Source organism: Sipha flava, unplaced genomic scaffold (genome assembly GCF_003268045.1).
Source record: "Sipha flava isolate LNK unplaced genomic scaffold, YSA_version1 46_pilon_pilon, whole genome shotgun sequence".
In the NCBI taxonomy this organism is placed as follows: domain Eukaryota; kingdom Metazoa; phylum Arthropoda; class Insecta; order Hemiptera; family Aphididae; genus Sipha; species Sipha flava.
The window spans coordinates 233,044-241,746 of record NW_020273250.1 but is presented as its reverse complement, the minus strand read 5'-3'; the positions used below and the strand labels follow the sequence as shown (position 1 = coordinate 241,746).

Below are 8,703 nucleotides of genomic sequence, written 5' to 3'. Positions count from 1 at the left end.
TTATTAAGCAGTGCTGATATATTTCAAAACAATTAGATTCATAAAAAAAAATTAATTTAATTAAAACCTTCTATTTTTTCATAAAACAGTATTTAATTATTAACTCTTAACTGTTATAAATAATATTTTATCATTTTTTCTGAATCATTCACTATTAGTTTACAAGTATCAAAATAACTAAAGTGAACTAGTTTAGTTGTTCCTAAGAAATTAATTTCATAGTTGAATTTTAATTTTTAAATAAATTTTTATTAATATATTATTTATAAAATTATTAATTATTAATAAAAAGTTGTGTTTCAGATACATGTTAACTCTTAATTTAGGGCTATAATTTGTTTAAATTGCTACAAGGAGTTAAAATATTATAATTATATGATAATAATATAATAAAATAATATTTAGAATAAAACTGATTTCTGGTTTAATTTTGTCAAATAAATTTTAATTATTTAGTTCAACATTTTAAAAAAACGCTATTGTTAAAGATTGTTATTTTTAACATGTATATGTCTTAATGATGGGGGTTTCCGAAAATTTGTCACTGAGAATGTTGCTTATGCTATAATTTAAAATTTTATATTTATAAAATATGTGGTGAATTTTGAGTGACTCTAATAAAAAATTTGTTTATTACAATTTAGTTTTTATACTTTTAAAAAATTATAAATCATTAAAAAAATTGAGTTTCTTATTTTTCTGATGGTGTAAAGACTGTCGAGAAGTCTTATAGTGTTAAAGTAATTTTTTTCGTAATAGTGTGTATAATATAATTTATTTATTTAAATATAAATATGTAGGTATGATATCTGAAACTAACATATTATAATAAATTATTAGAGAAAACGTATGAGTACAACACCTGAATCTCCTACAATAGTAGAAAAAGGAAAAGAAAATTAAAACCGAGTATATTGAAGAAGAAACAACTAAGTTTAGTCATCACCAGATTATGCAATAAAAGAAAAAGTAAAAATTAACTGTTTAGTTATTTTAGATAGAATTAACTTTTTCAATAATATTTTAAATTATTTTTAGAAAAAGAAGAAGAATAACAAAAATAATTCTAAAACAGAAGAAACTTAATATAATTTAATTTGTATTTTTATCAGTTTAACTTTATCAAAATCATTCTATTACTATATTTTCCTTAAACTAGTTATATGTAAATTGACTTGTATAACTTAAAGTATCATTTTACTAAGTATCAATGAGGAAAATTATAAGTAATAAATGATTCTTGTGTAATTACATGGTAAACATGATAAATAAACATAATGCCACTTTTATTTAACACTCCAGTTAGTATTCATTATTATTTTAAATACATGATAATATTTTTTTAGTATTTTAATTTTAAGAATTATATTTTCTAACTATAGTAAAAAATAGTCTATACTTTAATGTAAAATATTTGATAGTTTAGCAGTTATTTTTTGTGAACTATCTTATTAAAGTATGTTTTTTGAAAAATTATTTTAAAGTTTTGTACATTCATGTTCACCTTGATTTTAATTAAAAATTAGTAATTTTAGGACTTATTGAAAAGTTTTTTATCTCCAATTTTTAAGATTAACTTACCTATATGAATTATACATCTTTTTTCTTAATTCAACTTATTAATTTAATTATTTTGATATTGTTAATGCACACTTAATGTTCTACTAAAAATATAAGTTTTTCCCAGATTTGGAATCTTACTTGGTATAGTGATAATGTTAATATTATAATTTGAAAAATATCCATAAGATATGTATTACACTTTATTTACTTTTAAATTCAATATGCATGCGAGAACTTCACTTTAAATTGTAATGATAATGTAGATTGTATATGCTTTTAAATTATATTATAAAGAAAAGTGTTTTATTTACCTGGAAGTGAAAAGTATTAAATATAATTATTTTTTATTTAAATATTTTGTATTCATTAAGGTGGCACTCAAAATATTTTTTTTATTTTTTAGTGACCCCTCAAGCTCTTAATTTGTTCTTAATGGTATATAAATGGTATTGTGAGAATATGAAGTAATTAATCGAACATTAAGTGGTCGCTCAAGTAACTTATAATTATAAAATATAAGATAAATTTAAAAAAAACAAAATATATTTTATTTAATTATACTAAATTATTTGAACTACACTAAAAATATATTATAGAAGTCATTACAATTTTTTGATGAAAAATAATATCAGTACATAGATTTTAATAAATCATATATTTAATAAAGTTAATTTTTTGGAATTAGGAAACTCTTGTCTATGTTTTTCAATAACTTGAAGAAGATATTGCTGTTGTCCTTCTTGATTGGTAAGAGTTCCATTAAATGATGTCATTAATGCTATACCTCTTTCTGCTGCGTCATTTGTCACTTCAAGTTTATTTATTTTTTCATATCCATCAAGGTATTTTTCGTTATTTTTCCAAGTTTTTGGATGAGTTTTTAAAAAATCAATTTCAATTTCAATAATTTCATTAATAGCCGTAAAATATTTATATGTATTATTTGTAACAAAGTCATATAATTCACTATTTAAAATAAGATTTTCTGGGAGTTTTATTCTATGCTTAAGGTTATCAACATGGGCGTAACCAGCTATAAATCGTCTAAAGTAGCCAATAAGCCCTAGAAAACTTTACAACGCCTTGACACTCTTGGGCATGGGAAACTGGCACACAGCTACACATTTGGCTTCAGAGGGATTGACAGTGTTATTTGGGCTACTGTATTCAGATACAGTAGCCCAAATAATTAATAGTACGCTTGAGAAATTGACACTTCGATCAATTTATATCAAGTTATATTCAGCAGTAGTTTCCATCACAGCTTATAGGCGCGCGACCCCTTCATTAACATTGGCAGCCACAACAATAAAGTTATTCATATATGCTAACAGATAACCGGCTTTGATCATGTCACGAAATACAAAATTGACATACCGTTGGAAAACTGGCGGTGATATGCAAAGCCCAAAAAGCGTGCGCAAGAACTTATATTGGTCACTAAGCGTTACAAATGAAGTATATTTTATACTGCTATCATTCATTGGCACATGAAAAAAATAATTATGCAAATCTAACGTGGAAAACATGACGGCATCACGCAGCTGATCAATCTGCTCATCAATGATCGGTAGTGGATAGCGATCACGAACAATTTTCTTGTTAAGAGCCCGATAGTCTATGCACAATCGCAATGTCTCATTTTTCTTGTTTACAAGGACCACTGGACTGGCATAGTCTGAATAATTATGCTGAATAATGCCTTCACGTAGCCATTCTTCAACCTGTTGATCAACGGCAGCTTTTTCACGCGGTGCCAAACGTCTTAGCCGCTGATACACAGGCACTTCGTCACTTAAAACAATAACTGTTTTCATTGGTATTGTTACACGATTTCTCGGCATATAGTTACTGACTATTTTTTGGATTATTGGCAAGTACTTTCTTTCACCTACATCCAGCTCCGGCTATCCAACTTTAATAGCCATCATCTGTCGAACTTCATGAACATCAACAACTTCTACAGCTTTCGGTCCCACTCTAAGCTCGGCACTGGTTTGGAATAATGGTCGATCAATGACCACATCATGTCCTATACTGTCGTCGCTCACAGTACACACAGTAATAAGGTATGTTTGGCTATTAATACGTAGCTTGGCATCGAATTTCTGTTCTGTAAAGAAGTTTGCACATGTTGGCACTATTAGACGTATTCAACATATCTCACTGGTGACGTTAATTAACTTTGACTCAAATGAGCGCCAACAAATGTTGATATCGCATCCTGTGTTAATGAGAGCTAATGCTTCGTAGCTGGAAATCACCACTGGTTTCAGTATTCGGTCGTCGTTATTGGCGTAATTGACCTGATACACATTTGGTGCTTCATAGGGAACTCTATCTCCCTTAACTGGACACTCAAAAGACTTATGTCCAAAATCACAACATGCAAAACACTTAGGTCCTTTGTTACTGTCGGGACGCTCTCTAGAGTGATGTCCACGATCATCAAAATAGAAACATCTTGTTACTGCATCCAGCGGTGTGCCTCCCGTTGAGGTCATCAACTTTGATTTACCACTGGCGGACACTCTAGAAACTGCATCAACCGTTTAAGATCGGCTTATAATTCGTTCGTACAAACCAATTTTCCTTTTGAACTCGTTCACTGTTAACGCGCTTTATAAAATGTTTTTGTCTGTAGTAGTATCTGGGATACCACAGATCACATACATAGTCGATGGCCCATTCGTCTTCAATATTATCATGCGTCACTATTTCCTGAATTTTGTATAAATACTGTAACAGCGTCTCATCGGCACGTTTTCGACGGGATGACAACTGTCGATGTACATCTGCTACACTGAGCCGACAACGAATTTCGCTTAATAACTTTTCACGTAACACAGACCACGATCGCAAACCATTTTCACCTCAAACGAAATCAAAGGCCGTGCCCTGAAGTAGTCACTTGCCATATATAAACTTATGTAGTTCCGACCAAGAACACAAGTCTGCCAGGTCTTCAAAGTTTTCTACACATTTCACAATGCTGCATCTACCGTCTCCGATAAATGGACGTATCCTGTACGTCTGAGAATGTAACGTTAACAATACGCTCCTTCTGCCCGCTATCATCGGTATGATCGTAATGATTTTCTTCCGTATTTTTCCGTGGTCGCGGCATTATCACACACAAGATCGTAGATACTACTATCAGTTATCGCACTGTACCCTAAGCAATCACCACGGTACCTGGGTAACCAAACTTTGATATTTATTTAAAACATGTATATATCTCGGCACAAACACAACCACACGATTATTAAAGTATAAAAATCGAAGCAAATCCCGGACAAGTCCCCAAAAATGTGAAATTGGGTCACCAAATTGAATAATAATAATAATAATCGTAACGAAACTAATCCTTTATTAACGAACAATTAAGAAATTAACGATAACTACTACAAAGTAAAAACAAATAAATCAAAGCACTGGGTCAAAAGTCAAAACGACACTGAGACCTAGCTGTCCACCACCCCTCTGGTTGTGCCACGGACAGATCCGCCCTCTGGTGGACCATCCAATCCCACATATATATATATTGATAGTGTTAAAATAATAATATATAATAAATCCTTGCAATATTATTTTGTTTCCTTATAATTTCCTAACATTAAGAACACTATTTTATACAATTTTAAAAGGGTCTTTGGGGAGGATCTGATCCTCCCCCTTGTATACGCCCCTGATCAGACAGTAGTGAGTGTACCCGAAACTTCCTTTTTTTTCGTTTACGTATTACTTAACTGTACAAATATGCTACACATCCCAGCTTTTCGACTTCCATTTTGATACTGAACTGAATTTAAATTTTATATTTACAATAACAAATAAAAACTTTTGGAAGCGAGTCTGGAAGCATGAATAATGACGATACTTTTTTAGTGGCGCTGCTATAGTGGCTTCGTGTGAAAGAGGCCTTAAAAATTAAGAATTAATTATAATTCACATTAGTCAAACGTGTACCAACAAACACTACCATTCCGATATATCATGTTTCCAGTAGAATTATATGATCACTATATTTGTTGTATGACAATATATAGAGGCACTCAAAGTTAACTCTGACGAGTTTAATTAATAGTTCTAGGTTCATCAATAATAATAACAATCAAAACTTAAATATTTTGTGTTGGAAATATTTTGACAGGTCATCTTTTTCAAGTATGTACTTATTAAAAATGCTTGTGAATGCCAAAAAATGACGGCACACTAATATATGTCTGTTGTTCATTCACGCTTATGCAGAACTGTTCAGACCGGATCACACACAGGCCATTCCGACAACATTCTTGTCTGTAATGCTGGATTGTACTCTGTTAATTTGCTACGTGCATGAAAGAATAGAAACGTTAGAGTGCGAAATATTATATTTAAACAAGTTTTAAACTATTTTGTGGAATAGCACGGTATAGTTATCTGTCTCGGGTATTTGTCAATATGTGAATCATACATAAATGTGATTTTATATAGTTATCATTGAAATAAGTGAATCATAGAACCACGTACTAAGAGTTAAAACATATTTATTCATATTTGGTAAAACATTTTTAATAATGCTAGAACTTTTAACACAATTAGTTTATATTATCTTAAAAACAGTGCTCGATTTAAGGGGGGACGGAGTACCCCAACTAATTTTCAGAAATTTTAGCATTCCTCTACTATTATTACGCTATAATCATAACGCTCAGCCAGTTCTGGGGACGTTCTTTTTTTTAAAATAAATAGAGTCCCCCTTCTTTAATTTTGCCAAGTCGAGCACTGCTTAAAAACATAATCATAGTATAAATTCTGAAAAAGATTTGTTTGTAAAACACATCAGTGGTTCTTAACCAGTGGTCAGCGACAACAACATCTGGGTCGAACATATAAACAATATGCTTGAATGTTATTTAAATATTGAGAAAAATAGTTTTTAAATAATATTTTTTTGCTCAAAAACTCTTGGGCCCATAGCTTAAAATATTACTTTTATAGAATGTGCATGCCACAAAAGGTTAAGAACCATTGTATTTCATAGTTAACTATTATTAGAGAACAGATTTATATGTAAATGCATATATGTATTGGGTTAAGTTTTTTTTTAAATCTGATGAATATTGTCCCCGATTTATATCATTAATATTGAAATAACATTTATTTAATTTTTCATATTTCAACTTTTTCACCTTATTTTGCATATTTCATGCATATTTGTAGTTTTATAGTGCATATTTTTATTTATAATTCATATATTTGTTCAACCTTATATCTTCACATTCATAGCCACATAATATAGATAAAATGAAGACCAGTCATTATAGCCAAAACTAAAATGACATACTCGTATGCAATAAATAAGTATATATTATACCTATACACATTATATTTATTTATTGGAATAATATACGGGTTAGAACCCAATTACATGAATTAAATTTAAATAGCGTTCGAGAATATTATTAAACAAATACCTACAGAATTAAATTTTAATGAACACTTGAATTTGACGGAATTATGAAAACCAATCAGTCTGTGCGTGCGTTCGTGCATATATTTTTATTAGGGGTGGGCTGATCCTAGAACTGATACTTGGTATCGGTCGATATTGGTGATATCAAAAATATCGACATTGGTTTATTTTCAAAAACGATACCACAGAACAGATTAAAGCAGAATGGAAACTCTTGGTCACCCAAATTTTTGTCCAACATTTTGAAAGGGCTCGATAGATTGGCCAGATAGAATGAAAATATGTTTATATTATATCTGTATTATTTAGATACACTGTCAATTATATATTATCAAGATTTTTGACAATGAACCATAAAATTTAATGTTTTGTTTTGTAAACCAATTAAAAAATTTTACGGCCTGATTTTTTTTTTATGATTGTTCCCACATGGTTTTATACTAATTTTTACGATTTTTGTGAAAACTTGTTATATTTGTTATTTTTCATTATGAATATATTTTGTAATAACTTGATTCTTGTTGTATAAACACTATAAACAATGTTTAAAATGTCGAACAATAGCTCATGTGGCATGAAATGTTGTTTTTTGGGGTAACCGAGTTAACGGAAGGACAACAAATTCCTTACTCCGAGAAGCTACTTTTCATTTCCCAAAGATAGTAATAGGTATGTAAGTATTTCAATTTTTCATAAAATTGTTTGTTTACTTATTATAATACTTAAAACTTTAATTTTAACATGTTTTTTTTCGAGCTTATGATGCTTAATAGAAAAAGAAGCCACACAAATCGCTTAGCAATTATCAAGCGTTTCTTCTATTAATATTATTTATAAGGTCATGTTATAGATCGTCATTTTTTTTATCAATTATGAATTATTATTCGTTAATGTTATTATTTTAGATATACTATTTGATTGGAAAAATGTAAATGCAAATCATCGTATAACATTGATCCTGTTATTTTGAACAGAAAATACAGACTTTGATCTTTGCATTTTGAAGACAAAATGTTTTGTAACTATCAAAAAAATCGTTTGAAATCTGATGCTATTCCACCGATATTTGAAAATATTGGTGAAGAAGATCCAATTGTTGAACAATTTCAAGCTCCATTGAATGATAGTTTTAATAATGAAACTGAAACACCATGTTGTTGAACATCCATTGCAGGTAAATCATACATATTTTTTATACCTTTTTACTGTACCATTTTTTTTTTCTGATTGAAAAAAAAATTGTCTTAAACAAAAGGGTTGAAAAATGAACATTTTTATATCATAATTATTAACAGTTATAAAAACTTTAAAAATGTATCACAAGCAAAAATTGTTTTATTTTTATTTTTAATTTCTTTTATCTAGACCGGTCCACTATGACCACATCAGATGCATCTACATGGTCTGAAGTTGAAGTAGTCTGGGTGTCCAAACACCTATGTATTTGTCCTCAAAAACTCCACGAGAACTAAAAATTCACAAAAGACTTATGGAAGAAATCCAATTGAAGAAAGAATCTGAAGACAGAGAGAAGGACTTATTACATAAAGTTAATACTTTAAGTATACAATTAGCTGAGGGATATTCAGTGGACTATTGTCTTCAGATGTGTAAGGAAAAATTGAAGCCTACTTTATTTATGTTGGTTGATTCTTAAATGAAAAATTTACAAAAAAAAAAAA

General features: G+C 29.5%; 1 pseudogene; it reads left to right on the top strand.

Annotated features, from left to right (window-relative positions):
* Positions 1-7,972: 7,972 nt before the first annotated feature.
* LOC112689707 lies at positions 7,973-8,703 on the top strand (annotated as a pseudogene).